At 44.8% G+C, this 17,338-nt stretch overlaps 1 protein-coding gene across 7 annotated transcripts in view; it reads left to right on the top strand.

Annotated features, from left to right (window-relative positions):
- Window positions 1–8,669: 8,669 nt before the first annotated feature.
- The window catches only part of HS3ST1 (heparan sulfate-glucosamine 3-sulfotransferase 1), a 95,704-nt gene continuing 87,035 nt past the window's right edge, over window positions 8,670–17,338 (top strand). The window contains exon 1 of one of the 7 annotated variants that reach the window (XM_060299161.1): window positions 8,670–9,003. The gene's annotated coding sequence lies outside the window, so the exon portion shown is untranslated. The other 6 variants (XR_009563963.1, XR_009563962.1, XM_030864220.2 and 3 more) reach the window with 6 other exon arrangements.

The raw sequence follows: 17,338 nt of genomic DNA, 5'->3' as shown, positions 1-17,338 counted from the left end.
TGATACCATGTATAAAATAGATAACTAACGAGAACCTACTGTATAGCTCAGGGAAGTCTACTCAATGCTCTGTGATGACCTAAATGGGAAGGAAATCCAAACAAGGGGGGATATATGTATATGTATAGCTAATTCACCTTGCTGTACAGTAGAAACTATGCAACATTGTAAAGCAACTGTACTCCAATAAATTTTTTTTAAAAGATAGTATATATGCAAAGAGAACAGAAACAGGGCACTGTGGTATAAATGTGACTTCACAAAGTCAATGTCCGTATTTGTAGTAATGACCAGGAATTCTCTATTCTCTTGCAAACCAACAACAAAGTGTTTATGGAACTGTGTTCATTTTTTAGGGCTGCCGTAACTCAGCACCACACACTGGATGGCTTAAACAACAGAAACTTATTTCCTCGCAGTTCTAGAAGGTAGAAGTCCAAGATCAAGGTGTTGGAAGAGTTGGTTCCTCCTAAGGGTCTCTCTCCTTGGCTTGTAGATGACCATCTTCTCCCTGTGACCTTGTATGGTTGTCCCTCTGTGCATTTCTGTGGCCTAGTCTCCTCTTCATATAAATATACTAGTCAGATTAGGGTTCACTCTAATGACCTCATTTTCTCTTAATTCCCTCTGTAAAGACCTGATCTCCAAATACAGTCAACTTCTAAAGTCCTGGCAGTTAGGACATCAACATATGGATTTGAGAGTCGGGGTACACAACTCAACTCATAACATAAGATCATATGTTCACAGGTTCTGGGTGTTAGGATGTGGACATCTTAGGAGGCCATTATTCTGCATATATCAAGGGTGGATGATGAAAGAGAGTTTCCTTTATGCTTCAACATGCCACATGTGTGAGTGGAGTACAGCTAGCAAACTTAGAAAGATGTTCTCTGCAAAAGAAACACCTCCCATTCTCGCTTATTCAGAAGATAATGGCCCAGTTTGATTTCCCATGGGGTTGGGGTCTCTTCCTTTTGCTCTGTTCCACCCCTTCTGTGTCACTTGCCTTTCAAGTGAATACAAGTCCACTCAGGAAGCAACATCAGCTCTGGTTAATGGCACTACTTGAAATCAGTGACAAAAGGAATATTCCTTGTATTCAGTAAAACCAAAATATATGTGCCACACAGTCAGTGGCTGTTAGCTGCATCATCTTACCTAAATCTCAAAATATTGTCTTCTAAGTACCATTGTGTTTACCTTATAGAAGAAAAACTGAGGTTCAGAGGGAAAATGTGAATAGACTTGAAAGGCAGAGAATCATACTTAGCTTTGTCTGACTCCCAAGCTTTTCTCTTTGAGAACTCTCCTTCCCTTCACTGCTATGATTTTCAAGCAGCAATGACCTCTGGAGCAGACGTTGTCAGTTCACAAGAACTGTTCCCTTAAAGGGTCTGTAATCCAGAGGCATTTAGGGTGCTTAAGAAAGTAGATGGGTTTTGTTGTACTTTTTTTAAGAAAGGCGGGACCATCTGATTTAATTCCCTTTTATAATAATGTGCTTGCATTCAGTGTGTACTGTATGCTTTACATGCAATATGAAGAGAAGGGGGCCATTTTTATTTTCACCATTTTAGAGAAGAAGAAACTGAGGCTAAATAACTTGGGTGAAGTCACAGAGCTCATTCTGCAGAGCTGGGATCTGAACCCCAGCAATCTGGTTCTGGAACCTGCCCTCCTGGGGTTTGCAATATCTCCTGAATGTTTACTTTGGAGGAGTTCACTTCATGTTCTCTTTCTAAGTATGAGTAGGGCCTAAAAGGCATAGACTATGAGCCCAATAGACATACAATAACCCCAGGAAATGACCTTGGCCATGGTAACAATTAGAGAACAGGGCAGTACATAATGAGTGCTAATTGTGGGCAAGGGATAAGTGAATTAGGACCAGGAAAGAAAGAGGGCTAATCAGTTGGGAGATTTTAAATCTACCTCCATAAGTGGCACCCCTCTTCCGTGCCTCTGCAATAAACACCAAGACAGATGAAAGCTAAATAAGTTCTTCACTACTGAGGGAAGTTACGCTGGAGAACGTACCACATGAGAGCCAAAAGGGCTGCTAGCTGAACCCCAGAACTGGGTACACTTACGTAGGGAGGAAGAGACAGCCCCAGGCCAGAAAAGACCTCTCTCCAACAGGGGAGGACCCCAGAGAAGCAGCAGAGGAGTCGAGCAGGTTGGATGCTTTCTGCAGGCATCCTGCTCCCATGAGGAAGAAGGGCAGAGCTGATGAAGCATCTGAAGTTATTCTTCTTTGCAATCTGCTCACAAATCAGTCCATCCATTTCCCTAGACAGGTAGTGTCCCCACCAACCAGAACAGCTTCCAGGAAGAAATAAATTCAGAAAGGCAGGCTGTCTCCAAATAAAGAGCAAGAGCTGGCAAGCGCATTTAATCCTCCAAAGGATGTACTGACACCTTCCTGATTTTCAGCTCTAAGACGACAGCAGGTGCTGTCTCCACTTCACCCTGTATCTCCAGGGCCCACCCCTGTGCCTGGCAGAGAGTAAGAGCTAGAAAACTACCTGATGCTGGAATAAATGAACTAGTGACCATAAGACACTAGAGCTGAGATCTGAAGCACCACATGAAATCAAGGGCCCCAATGTGAGATAAAGTTTGCAGCAAATACATCTCCATAACAGCTACTATATTAAAGGGCTGATTGTATGTGGGGTGAGAAAAATAATTACACTGAGAACTGAGCTTTTAAGTCTAGAGTGAGTTTACTGAATGCAAATACAGTATGAATATTGGATGTAAATACCTTATGGATAATTCCTAGAATGTAAGTACATTTTCTAGGCATGAAGAGAACCCTAGATCTCTTCTTCTACATTTGGAGACAGGACATAAAATCCACTGGACTCTTCTTTCTGCTTTTTTAAAGTGCATACATGCAGGTAAGAGAGGAAAGAAAAAGAAAAAAAGAGAGAGAGAGGAAAGAGAGAATTACATCATGAGACAGGAAAAAAACATAGAAGGACTTGATGTTCACCTGGCCCTAAATCCAGCATTGCTAGTTGTATGCCCTTTAAGAACGTACTTAACTTCTATATGTCCATGTGCAAAATGGGAATAAAAGGAGAATGTATTCGAATCTCCTAGCATAACGCATATCAATAAATGTCATGATTTTTATTTACCTCTACATACCTCCTCCTTATTTCCCATGTTGTCTAATATATTTTCCTAACTTTGTACAAGTTAACCATTTTTTTTAACATGGAATTCAAGCATGGTTTGATCAGGGCTCTGTCTTAATTCTTCTCTGATCCACTTGTTTTTACATCTTCTGTGTACCAGAGGTCAGATTTTGTTTCCCTGCTGAGGTCTCTCATGGTCACAGGACAGCTACAAAAAGGAATTGAGGTATCATACTTGCAGGTTAGTCATTTTTACATTTTATAATAAATATTGTTACTAATATATTGAGATGTCAGCTTGATCATTTTAAATACAAAATGTTTGTTTTTCATTTAGAGCTAAGTTGTCTGAGCTTCAAAGTGTTCTTTGAAATACATATTGCTACCATAAAGGAGAAAAAATATATAAATATAGCTAGCTCTTCTGAGTGTCACTGCAAACTCTTTATAAGAAAAGTATAGCAAAAGTCAGAAAGAGAACTTGAGCATCTTTCAAGACTCTTCTCATAGCTCTGGCTCTATTTTAAATATAGAATCAAAACAAGGCTTAGAAGTGAGAAGGCAGCCCTGCCGGTTTTCACGGACAATAGGCCACATTCTGGAGGACTTCAGCGGGGACTCGGAGAGGAGAGAGCTGCTAGAAATATCATGTGCTGCTTGAAGCTGAGAGTTCAGGGTAGGAATGTAAGGGTGTGAGAATCACAGCCCAAATGTTCCTTTGACCTTCCTAGTATACAGAGAACAGGAGCACATGAGAATCGTCAGACTGAATTGTAATTTTTCTGTTCTGCTCATCTGTGAGCCCCTTCGGGTAAGGGATTACATTTTATTCTTCTCTATAAATCTCAGCCCAGGTACGTACCACGGGGCTGCTATATAGGATGTACCCAGTAAATGTTTCCACTGAACTGATAGGGCTGAAGAGAGAGGAAAAGGTCCTTTTTTTTTTTTCCTGGAGAGTTTGAACCTCGCAGGATCCTTGAATAAGACCTAAAAGAGAGAATCAGCAAGACCTGCTCATCAAAGCATCAGTCAGCTTTGGTCCGAGCAAACCTGAAATCAAAGAGAGTGCCAAAATTTCCCATCGCCCTGAAGGCTTTCCAGCACTCAGCAGGGTCTAATAATTTGAACAAGGGGACCACTTTGGACCTGCAATATTGCAATTTTTGCAGCACTGATGTGTGTAATTTGGGGCAAAGTTTGACACAGGATCAGAAATAAAAGCAGTATGCTGTCTAGAGCTGTTTACCCAACACAACAAATGGACTATAAGATATGAGTATGAAATTGGGTTTATCATACATTCTTCACCAGAATCAATTAAGCATTCATCCCTTGCAATATCACCATCTACACATGGCCAAGCTCTCCATTAGAAGTCATGAGAGCCCAGGGTACTTTCAGTGCTTCTCAAAAAAGTTTTAATTTCTTTTAAAATCAGAAGAAATAACAAGCTTTATATCTCAGAAAATATTTAAATAAATAAGAATAATATACTCTTCTTTACACCAATGTAGTCATGCAATATAATTTTAATTTTTAATTAATTAAGTAATTCATTTTGGTGAAGGATAGGTCCTATAAAGGCAAAAGTTAGAACTAAACCCTGTAACCACATGTGCCAAGAATACATCTGGTATCGGGAAGGGGATGAAAGTTCTGTTTTCAGAAAAACATCCAATAATCTATTAATCACAGAGGCGTGAAACGTTTTCAAGGACATATAGATAAAGTTGGGAGTTGGTCGGGCTGTTGGGGGAGGCATGTGATGGGTGTGCTGATTGGAAGGAACCACAATCCTACATGTTTTCTGGATATGACCCTCATTTTCTCTCTCACAAGCCGTCTGCTCCAGCTAATTAGCAAGTCAAAAGATATAGAAACAATTCTAGACCTCAGCACAATCAAATTAGAGGAGTTATTTGAGGATACCATTTCCACACAGTGTAATCATACTCTCTTTGTTTTGGTCAAATGAGTGAAAATTATCTTTCAAACCCAACTCCCTCTCCTCTACCCAACCAGCTCTGTGGATGGTGGCATTTCATATCTGCTTTTATCAGTTTTACATGTGATCTTTCCTATGAAGACAGGAACGCACAATCTACAATTAAACAATACCCATCAAACTTTCTATACAGCAAGGACCTTTTAAAAAATACATTAGGGGCTTCCCTGGTGGCACAGTGGTTTACAGTCCGCCTGCCGACGCAGGGGACACGGGTTCGTGCCCCCGTCCGGGAAGACCCCACATGCCGCGGAGCGGCTGGGCCCGTGAGCCATGGCCGCTGAGCCTGCGCATCCGGAGCCTGTGCTCTGCAACAGGAGAGGCCACAGCAGTGAGAGGCCCGTGTACCGCAAAAAAAAAAACCCCAAAAACATTGACTTTTAAGATGATTCAGCACTGAGAGCCATTAGAGCTCTATCTAAATCAAGACTTGAAAAGTTTATTAAAATTGGATTTTTAACCTGATCCCAATTTCCTCTGCTTATAAAGAATCCCACTGGACTCCTTAATATTCATGCTATTAACCTGAAAGAGTCAAATGGCCATTAAGGGAGGAAAGGCTGAGGCTGCGCAGGGTAGCCTTACAGATAAAATCAGGTTGAGCCCAGGCAGGTAGAGTGACCGTGAGTCCTGGAGGTGCTCCAAGGAAGCAAGCTCTCTCTTTCTCTCTCTCTCCAACTCCCCTTCTCCTGACCTCTCTCTTCCATCACATATTTGGGGGAAAGTAAACAAACGAAAATACCAAAAACAAACATAAGCAAACTATTCAAGTACAGAGAGCATGGGCTAGGAGTCTAAGTTTTACTGGAAGGGTAGCTGCCTTGGATAAATCACTTCCTCCTCTGGTGCCCTCATTACTCCCACTCACTCACGTCATGACTTTAAACTTCTGTGCCTTTTTTTTTTTTTTTTTTTGTAAAATGTGGACATCATGGTTTCCAAGAAGATCGATGAAAGAACAAATGGTGAGGTTCATATCATTCACTTTGTACAGAACCTGGCACAAAAGCCTTGGATGAGTCTCAGCTGGGGGTATTCCTGATTCTTGATCCAACACACAGGCCAGTTACTTCCACTTCCATTTCTTTCCTGCAGCCTTTATCTTCTGCAGGACACAGTATGAAACTTAACTGATGCCAGTGAGTCCTGGTAAAAATGGGTTCTGTCAGTCTTGTTTCTCCTTGAGATAAGATTTTCTGCTCCCTTAGGGCAGTGGCGATGTCTTACTTTTCCATCTCTTCCTGAGTACCTGGCATAGTAGTAAACACATACCTACTGGGTGCTCTATAAAGACTTTGGTACCTCAGAATATGAGCAGCTGAGAGATCACCTACTAACACTCTCTCATTTTCTAGTTGATGACACTGAGTAAGAAGGTCTTAGGCCACCCATCTGAGAGTGACACCCACTTTTCTAGTTGACTGTTACTGTGTCTCCTATGTCCATCCATTCTTACACTGATAGCTTTGAAATGGAAAAACGGAACCACATCTGACCTAAACCCTGACTCCTTCAGGGAAGTTCAGTTTACAATCTTTTTTGAGAGTATACTATGTTTCAGACACCATGCAAGGTTCTGGAAGAGATAACTAAATTGTACTCCCAGTGTTCAAAGCACTTCTAATCTAGTGGGGAAGACAGATCTCTAAGCAGATATTTTCAGTACAGTGTTTGTGTTGTTATAGCAGAGCTGAGTTCTGGTGATACATAAACACTTGGATAGAAAACCTAACTCAGGCCCAGAAGAGGTCAGGGAAGGTTGTTCAGGAGAAATGACAAATGTTTTGGCAAAGACAACAATGCTGAATAACAAAATAACCAATTAACTCTTTCTTAGTTATCTAAGCACAAGAATACTCACCATCGATCAGTGAATGTTGGCTAAAATCAAAAATTGAAAGAAGCTAAAATTCCAGTCCTTAAACTCTTGCCAGTTGCCAGATCTGCCTTGAGTCACTTGGTGCAAGTGAAGCTTGTAACAGAGACTCAAGGCTGGGGCCTGAGGTTCTAGTTCCTTTTTTGGACTTGTAGTGGGGAACTAAGCAGATCAGTTCACCCGACTTTGGCTCCCAGGGTGCAAATGGAATCACTGCCAGCCTCCCTTCACATCTTACAAATGAGTTGTGAAATTCGGACTATGGGCACAAAATCACTTTGAACTCTTAAGGAAAAGTAATCATGCCAACTTAGTACATCAAAGCCGCTCCCTATTTCGAAGAACTCATGGTCTGTGCAGGGCTTAGCCTCTGGTAGGAGCTTAAGGACACCAGTAATTGGCAAGGGTATATCTTAAACTACCACTTGACCCACACAGCCTCATATGTGATTTTACACGGCTTCATAGAATAGGGGGAAAAAAGCACTTCTTTTAAAGCTAATGTAAATTTGAACGTTAAGGCTTTTCAAAGTGGGGCTTTCAACTGACTTTGCTTTTTCCAGTTTTACTGAGAAATAATTGACATACATCATTGTATAAGTTTGACATACATCACTGTGTAAGTTGAAGGCACACAGCCTGATGGTTTGATTTACATATATTGTGAAATGATTACGACAATAGGTTCAGCTAACATCCATTTTCTCATATACACACGATAAAAAGTAAGGAAAGAAGAAACAAATGAAAGAAAAAATTCACTTTGTGATAAGAACTCTTAGGATTTACTCTATTCGCAACTTTCCTATGTGCCATACAGCAGTGTTAATTAACTATGGTCATTATGTTGTACATTATACCTCTGGTACTTATTTATCTTATAACTGGAAGTTTGTACTTTTTGACCACCTTCCTCCAATCTCAGCCCCTAACCACAAGTCTGATTAAAGTGACTTTTTAAAACATATATATATATTTTTTTCTTTTTTCTTTTCCTCTTTTTTTTTTCAACCTAAAATAGGCATGTCAAAATTAGTCTGGCTCAAAGAAGTAACCAGGGTCATTAAAACCCCTAAAAGCTTATTTTCCAAAATAAGACTTGGCCTTGGCCTCCCAGATGCTACTAGCTTTATTAGACAGCAAGATAATGTTGGTCATTATCTTGTTTTCTATTGTAAAAGGACACTGGGTAACAGTAAGTGAGAAAGGGGTCAATTTCCTACAGCATTAATTACTTAGATGGGAGAGTATTTTTAATCTAAGCAAAGTTAATGAAAGATTTTTTTAAACTTAAAGGACAAATTCGAATTCTTCCAAGTATTTATCTTCCAATATTTAAGATATGGAAGAGCTGCTGAAATTTCATATAAAATAAATTACTTTGACGTTCACCTGGCATTTTTCTTTTTTTCTTTCCTTCTTTTTTCTCTTTTTCTTTTTCTTTTTTTTTTTTTTTACGTGTTTGCTGATCTGCCTTTGAGGGCGACTTGCTTTGGCTCGGCTAGGCAGGAAGCGCAGCTTCCCCAAGGAGATTCCAACTCCAGGCCCCTGGAAACCTTAAATCTGAAATTGAACTGAAGGCCGGTCTAATTCTCACACAAAACTTCCCAGCCACAGGAACGCGGGGTAGGGGGCAGGGAGACCTGCTTAATTTCAGAGCTGACATTTGCAATCCTGGTGCACTAGCAAAGGCAGAGCTGAACGCTCTGCGCTCCCCTGGTGAACCGGCATCCGCTCGCGGACGCGAAACCGAAGCTGGAGGGCGTGTTCATGGCGACACGGAGCGCTTGGGAGCCGGCTGCTCGCGCTGATCCCGGCCCGGGGTGCCCAGCCACTGGCGTCCCGGTTGGGCTGCGGTGTGTGAGGATGGCTCACCCTACTTCCTGGGCGGCGCGGGGAGCACCGACGCCTAAAGAGGGCACCTGCCGGGAAGGAAACCGGCCGTGCTGACGCACGTGGGAGGAGTGCAGGTATCGGGGACCTTGCAAGGCTGGAAAGTGGAGGAGGAGATGGGCTCGGGGTTCGGACCTACCTTTACCTAGCAAGAGTGACGGAGTAGACAGGACTTCCCAGGTTTGCAGCGACGGCAGAGTCACCCAACCCACAACAGACCCCATCCTCCCGGTAGCGCTGGTCCCCTCCCCAAGCCCCCATCCCCACCCCCCAGCCTCCCGGGACTAAAACCCGAGGAACTGCCGTGTCAGGTGGGCGGGACTGACTCTTTCAATACCTATCGGCGGGAGTCCTCAGCCCAGCCCCGCCGCCGCGAGCGCTAAGTAGCTAGCCGGTCACCGAGCGGACCCGACTCGGGGCAGCACCGGCGCGGGCCGGGCAGCAGTGGGCGCTCGCGATCCTCCTCTGCCCAACGCGCTCTCCCTCAGCGCCCGCCTCCTCCGTCCCCTCCTCCCTCTCCTGCCCCTCCTCCTGCCCCTCCCCTCCTCGGGTCTGATAACCTAGCCTCGCGCCTGCAAAGTCCCCGGCTCGCGGGCAGCCACGAACCTCCGCCACTGCCTGGTCTCAGTGGGTGCCTGCGCCCGTGCCTCACCCGCCTGCCCAGGTCGTCTCGAGGCTCGCTCCGCCGGCCGCCGGTGCTCCACGGCGCTGCCCATGGCCAAGCCCGAGAGCCGACTTCGGGCGCCAGACCTGCTGGAAGGTGGCGCGGCTCAGGTGAGTGACGAGCGCGCGAGGCGAGGGCCGTCAGTCTGGGGAGTGGCAAGACGAGGGGCCGTCGAGGTGCCCTGACCTGGCAGCCCGGACTTAGGGCAAGAGCAGAGCCCAAGGTGAGTTGAGGCTGGAGCAAGTGGAATGTACATTGGGGGAAAAAGGAAGGAGAGGCCAGAGGTTTTCCCATGCTCCTAACCTCCTGACTTGGTCCCTCAGCTGTGCAAGTCTTCAGGGACTGGTTTTTACAGGCAGGTATCCGGGTTTCTGATTTGGTGAATTGGATTCTTATTTTTCCCTTACCCCCTAGCAGAGTCAGGAGGTTCGCTCCTGCCGGAGGCTTCTCTCTAGGACAGACCGTGAGGGATAGCAGGAGCTCAAAGCGCAGCGGAGCCCGGGTACCACTCTGGCTGAGAACTTGGGGCGCGGATACAGTCAGCAAAAAGTCAGTCTGTTGAGGGAGCATCCAGGGTGGGGAAACCTTGGTCTGGTTTGCTTTTGGAGCGGAGCAGAGATGGGGCATTTCCCGAGGGGCGGGGATGCTCGGGAGGAGAGAGATCGAGGCGACAGACAGTAAGTACCCTTTTCCCCTAATGCCAATTATGCACGGTTCTGATTTTTCGTGTTACTTTCTACTCTTTTTTTTTTTTTTCCCTGCATCTGTTTCTATTTCGAGCACCTTGGGTGGTGACGGCAGATGAAGGTGAGGGGAGGAGGGGCGCCAACCTGCGGTGGGAACGCGTAGAACCCGGCTCAGAACCAGGGGCACACTCACGGAGCCTGGTGTCTCCAGGTGCGCCCTCCGAGCCAGGCGACCGACTGCGCGCTGCTCACCCTTCTGGCCCCTGCCTGTGCCGGGAGCCGGAGGGCCGCTTCCTGAGCCGGCAAAAAAAAATGGGATGGAGAAGCGAGCGGGGGCGAGAGCTGGGATGCAGGGCGCGGGGTGTAAGGTGTGCTCTGCTCCGCGGACGTTTGCCGGCTCAGTGAGTCTTCCGTCTCATCCCCTCCGCCGGGCGGGAGTCCACGCTTCCTCGCACTCCCGGGCCCCTCTCTCGGGAGGGGATTTTATCCCTCTTCCTCCGCCCTCCACTTTGCAGGACCAGTTGTATCCGTTCCTTGTCTTGCGCGAGTCTCGCTCCTCCCCACAGCGTTGTCCGCCGGCTATTTTTATCCACTACTTGTAAAGAGATGCTTTTGAGGGGATTCTAGGGAGGCGACTCCAAATCTACTGCCTTCTCGCTGCGCTCCCCGAAGCGGTCCCCTGCTAGCAGGGAGCAGCCAAGGGATGAGGATGGAGTGCGCCCACTTCTCCTTCTGCAGCCTGAGCTCTCGAAGCCCCGGCACCACCGGCTCGGCTGCTCCGCCCGCCGCTTGCTGCGGGAGCCGATCCCCGGAGAGTTCCTTAGGGCCCGGGCGCAGGTGCTTGACCGACTTTAGTGGCCACAGCCCTTTTACACGCAGGATCCTTTGGGTCCTACACGGGCGTTCTCGCCTTGCCTCAAAATCTTACCTTATTTTGTTGAAATGTAATTACCAACTTCCACTCAAGTGTTAATTTCAGGAATTTCATGTTTAAAAAAAAGGAAGGGGAGATAACCCAACTTCTGCCTCTCTGCATTTCTAAATGGGTTTCTAAAACCCAACGCCCCTCCTTTGGCGTTCGGAATTACTGTTGCCTTTTGCTTTCTCAGTAACGATCGGGTGCGATTCGAATAAGCGTGACCCAGTGAAATCTCAGGAGATGGACGCTTCTGCTACAAATCCCGCGTTACTCTTTGTGTTTCCAGTGCTTAGATTTTTTTCTTTTTTCCCTCCCATAGGACTGCACAAATAATATTGAAATGGACCATTGTGTTACATAAGGTTTCTCCAGCACTAGGCAGGGAAAGATCAGCTTCCCAAGGAGCTTTTCAGGGCTTCAGTGGGTCCTTTCTAACTCTTTCAGCCGAGTTTGACTGGGATCAGCAACTTCGTGACTAAGCACTCTTAAGTCGAAGCAGTTAATTACGGAGGTAACATGCAGTGAAGATCCCTTATGGAGGCATCTTGAGCGGTGTTTCCCGGCTAGAGATCCAGGCTGAAGCTGCGGGCTGTTCAGGGCACCGTAGCTTTAAGATTGGAAATTCTTTGCTTGGGAAACTGGTGAGAAAGTGCTACCTTGAACTTGCAAAGGGCATCAGGAAAAACCCATGGTTCTTAGCTGTGTTGTGCTTTGTGTGAAATTTCAAGTCCTCCACTTTGTAGATTTTCAGGAACCCTTGGACTCCACAATATAATTGGGGATGCACTTTTGTTGTGAAAAGAAGAAATCCTCTTACTGGAAAAGTCTGGAGTGCTCCTTGAAGGGAAACACAAAGTGGAAGCTTTTCTTATCTTGAACTAAAATTTGATGGCGAATAGAAAGGGGCTAGGGAGGTGGACTGGCTGATGTAAAATTGCTTGATGGGTAAACAGTGCCTTTCCCAGAACAGGGCATCTACCCAGGGTGGCCCATACCCACAGGGAGTACAGAGTAATTTTCTCTCTATTGAGGACAGTTTGGAGAGAGGGACAGTAAAAGGTAGTGATGTCCTGATGGAACTGAGCCTGTATTCAGGGTCACAGCTGAGAATCCAGGTTCCAGGGCATGCTTCTAAGCCAGGGTCCTTGTGTGAGAGACAGTCTTGGAGGAGTAAAGGCCTGTGTAAAGGAGTAGAGGCAACTTTGGGGAGTAGCAACTTTCTAACTGCTCTGTGGGAAATGCAGTAACTTTCCAGCTGGTGTTGGAAAAGATCTGGGGTTTTCCCCATTACTTTGATGTAAGTGTCTTCCTTCAACCTCACTAATGACCTAGTGCTTCTTAGCAAGGCCAACGTTTTCCAGTGGGGAATGGCAAGAGTGCTAGCTGAATTTGGAGCCAGCTTCTTGCCCCAGGACCCTAAGCAAATTATTTTTTAATCTCTGAGCCTCAGATTTTACCTCTGCAAAATAGAGACTGAAAGATTAAAAGTGAGAAATGTATGTGAAGAGCATTTGGGCAGTTCTCAAACACTGGTGAAAAATGTACAAGGTTACTTAATATGCTTTTCCTGCCAATTTCATTTGGTCTATTTTAATGCTAAATTTTATTATAGTTTGTGAATGTCTGTGTGAATTACATATGCTAAACTTTAAATGAGGGAGAGGATTCCATATAATGGACCAGTATCTCCTTGTGATTATGCCACCTGAAATTCACCAGCATCAGGGCTCCTGGCTTTTGAGAACTATTAGTTTCTTGTTTGTAGAACCAGAGTTAAATTTCTGAGTGTTTTTTGGTTTTTTTAGCTTAATGCATTTCGTATGTCTTCAGGAAATATATGTTTCAGGAAGGGCCCTTATATTGATTAACCAAAAAAGGAGGAACTTGCAGATGAGTATATCAGTTTCAGGAGATGACCTGGGTTTCCCTTGTCTACCTCTGTCATCAACATAAAGTGTCTCTCTATTGCATTTTGGTGTTCAAAAGTTGTCCTCAGGACCTAGCTAAGTGGCTAATGCATGCTGGATAAGTTTTTTGTTGTTGTTGTTTTTTGCGGTATGCGGGCCTCTCACTGTTGTGGCCTCTCCCGTTGTGGAGCAGAGGCTCCGGATGCACGGGCTCAGCGGCCATGGCTCACGGGCCCAGCCGCTCCGCGGCATGGGGGATCTTCCTAGACCGGGGCATGAACCCGTGTCCCCTGCATCGGCAGGCGGACTCTCAACCACTGCGCCACCAGGGAAGCCCTGGATAAGTATTTTTGAAGTGAGTGAATGAACGATTGAACTGAATCTTCGCAAGCAACCCCATGCTTTACACAGGCAGATGGCATCATTTCTGTTTTAAAGATTTGGAATCTGCTGATTAGAAAAGTTAATTAATTTTCTGAGGGTACAGAGGATTCCAGATTGGAGTTCAGGTCTGTCCTCATTCCATTCCTCTGTACTGCCTGTGTTGCCCTCCCTCTCCCATCACCACTTAAAATCTCCTCCTAATCCATAGTGGACTTCTGCATTTTGGAAGGTTCCCAGCAACCAAACACCCTTCTTATTCAGGGGGTACCACCCTCCACTCATGGAGGGACCTTTCCATGGTGGGGTGGGGCTCTTCCTCTGTGTCCACATCTCCGGGCCTTGAACTGGGGCTCAGCTGGATGATCCCACCTGAGACTTGGAATCTCGAGGGACTAACTAAGGGACAAAAGGACAATTGAGCATTTATTTGTGACCGTGGGTCATGAATCAAGTGTTGTCAGCAGCAGCCTCAATGTCACAGGATGTCCCAGGGATGCCATTCCTATGTCATTATCCTGACGGTCCCTGGCGCCAGGTTCCCTCCATTCCTTTTCATTTCCAAGCCTGGCTTTTCAGCTTCTCATTAATTCCTAGAGGTAACTCATAGTCTTCAAGTAAATTCTTTCTCTGTTTGATTTAGCCAGAATTGTAACCAGCTGATGCACAGCCGTTCACAGTTTGTCTTCAGGCCTGCCTCTGGCATGAAGCATTCTCAGCTTCCTCTACCCACAGGGAATTAAGCTCATAGCTTTTTCAGGCCTTTAGAATAATATTTACTGGGCCATAGTTTGTCGGTTGTTATGTGATACCACCAGAGTTCTAGAAAAATGAATATATTATTCTTCCAAGAAATAGCATAAACATAACGGAAATAGATCCCAGGGGACATCTTTTCTTTTCTTTCTTTCTTTTTTTTTTTTCATGTTACATGCTTTTTGGTAACTTTCCAGCAGGGGTCGCTCACTCAAATGCCTTCAGCAGCCAGGCAAGGAATAGCCTGAGCAAAACAGGCCTGGGAACAATCAGGGTAAGGGGGGTGGGGGGCTGCAGCTCTGACCCAACACACAAGTTGGGACCTCAGGCCCTGTCTTGCCACATCTGTGTTTTTTTTTTTTTTTCCAAGATAGGCTGCAAGTTCACAATTTTATGTAGAATCTACTGACTTTTAAGTACCAGCCGCTAATTCAAAGCAATTCTACAGGTAGGCCTCCTCATCTATATCCCACAGGCCTCCAATTTATGGCCTCTGGGTTCTGGGAATAGAAAAGAAATTGGTTGGAATATGAGGCTAAGTAAAATCAGTTCTTGGGAGTATTGAGGCAAGGATATGTTGGGAGTGTAGTGTAGACAGTGCTCCAGTGAGTTAAATTTCATGTCTACAGAATTTGTGTTTGCGGTATTCCTTTTCCTTGTCCTGTAAGCAGTTACACCAATTGCATTTATCCCTTTAACATATGTTTATTGCGTTCCAGTCATGTACCAAGAGTTGTTCTTCTCATTGGTGACACAGTAGGGAATAAAACAGGGGGAAAGCCTTGCCCTTCTACTTGTCTTCTAGTGGAAGAGACAGGTAAAAGCAAGATGGGTAAGGACAATCTATCCTAGATTAGATCGAGATGTGCTAAGAATAAAAATAAATCAGAGGAAGTGTCAGGGTGCTGGGGTAAAACCTGCGGCAGGCGGGGCAGGAATCTCCAAGTTCAGTCTCTGACTCAGCATAACCAAAGTCAGCTTTCACTGTTGGAAATAAAAGATTTTGGGGTGTGGGAATTTGGACCCTGGATTATATTCTGGGAGTGGCTATTGTGGGTAAACCCCTAATAACAGACTGTTATCTTAATTTTAATGAAATCAACTATTGAGCCCATTCATTGAGTGTCTAGCAGGTGCCAGGCGCTGGATTAGGTGCTAGAATCCACTAACAGACAAAACCAATCAAGGGACAGTCCTCAAGGAAATTGTAGACCAGCATGGAAGACATGAATAAGTGATAGCAAAAGAGTAGATGGCGAAAGTGAGCAAGGAGGGTGGAAAGGGTATCATAACTATTGAGTTTTGACATTCGGAATGCTGGCATTCAGCATCTTTTTAATGGAGCATCTGATATGTGTCAGGAACAGTTTAGGTCTGTGCTTCTCAACCTATTTGAATCCTGGACCCCATCATCAGTGAAGATTTTTTTAAAGCTTTTTTTACTTGGCCATGACATTTTGTGTGATTACCAAATTTCATTTTGTGTCAAGAAAACAAAGTATTTAAAAAATCTGTTCTAAGTGTGAAATGTACTTATGATTTTTGAAACTCTAGTACACCCTCTCCCCAGTCGGCCCAGCCATTGATAGTGACTGTTGTTGCCAGGGAAGTTGTGCAGAAAATTAAAGAAAATAGTTCTTGTTCTTGAGGAACTGACAGTTTAGTATGGTAGTCAGATAAATCAGCAATTTTTTTTTTTTTTTTGCGTATGAGCTGAGAAATGCATCCTGTTTGAGCCTTTGCCTGTGTCATCAGGTAAGCCTGTCCTTGAGAACACCTTCTTTACAATCACCCTATTTATTTCTTTCATTGCAGTACTCGCTCCCACAGCATGGTTTTGTAGCCATAATGTTTATCTGGAGTCCTCTCATTACTTCATTGGTTCACTTGCTCACTATCTCTCACGCCCCCATCAGAATATGTACCCTGTGTGAGCAGGCATCTGGAGGTACAGGCTTGTTTCTCCCACCAGCTTCCAGAACAGTGTGTCTGGTTCCAAGTAGTTGCTCAGAAAAGAAACAAGAGGCAACCTTTCTGCCTGGGGGAATTAGGAAAGGCTTCATGGGGGAAAGAGAAAGGCTTGCAGAGAAAAGCCAAAGAACGATGATGATACAAGATAATCAAAATATGGCCCCAAGCCCTAGGTGCGATCTCATTTGTCGGTTTTAGGGATTCCTAGTGCGGTCAGCCCAGGTGAAGAGCTGACATGCTAAATACAAACCCTTCCCTGATTAGATCCTGGCAGCTCCAAAGCACTCTGGCATGAAAAGAATGAAAATGATTTAAAAAGACTGAAAAAAATGGAAAAAGAGAGAAAAGAGTGAAAATGATAACTCTTTACTTCCATCTAGTACGTTAATACCCACTGTCTCCTTTTTCTTCTGTACGCAGTCCTTCAAGGCAGACAGGGAGCTCTTAGCATCTTCATTTTGTATTTAAGGAAACCAAGGTCCAGGAGTGAAGCGACTTTTCTTAGATCCTCAGAACGAAGGCAGCAGACCCTGGATCCAGGGCTGTGCTTCTCCGCCTGCAGTGAGCAGATCGCTCAAGGTGGAGACTGGTTAAATCCCTGGAGGACTGAGTTTTCTATAAGCGAAGAAATATATTTAGATTTCAAACATTCACGTCTCCTTTGATTCGTTAAGAACTTCCATTTCAGCACTTTCTGAGATGTGTTTTGTGTCTTGTTGAATTTCCCCTAGAATTCTGCAGATTAGGTACACCCTGCAATAGGGTTGCTTTATGTAAATGTCTTCACTCTTTAGTTTAGGAGAGTAAATCAGAGTCCTGCATCAGCAGTTAAAATACAGTGGGAGAAAGGTGATTGCAGATGCAGCTGAAATGAAAAGGCATGCTCTTTTAGCTGTGCTCAGAAAAATACATACTCAAGTGGCATGGAGTGAAAGCAGGCTGGCACTGTCTCTGGAAAACTCACTTGCACTTGATGTAAATTACGTCTTCAACCAGATTTTTCCCAGTGTCCCGGACAGGAAGGACAGAAAAGGTGTCAATTACAGATTTCTGGGATTAGATTTTGGAGTTATTCTTGAGGTGGAAACAGCATGGCTTTTGAAGTCATGTCTGTTGGCATTTCTGATT

The sequence above is a fragment of the Globicephala melas genome, chromosome 5 (assembly GCF_963455315.2).
Source record: "Globicephala melas chromosome 5, mGloMel1.2, whole genome shotgun sequence".
In the NCBI taxonomy this organism is placed as follows: domain Eukaryota; kingdom Metazoa; phylum Chordata; class Mammalia; order Artiodactyla; family Delphinidae; genus Globicephala; species Globicephala melas.
This window is presented reverse-complemented; position numbering and strand designations above follow the sequence as displayed.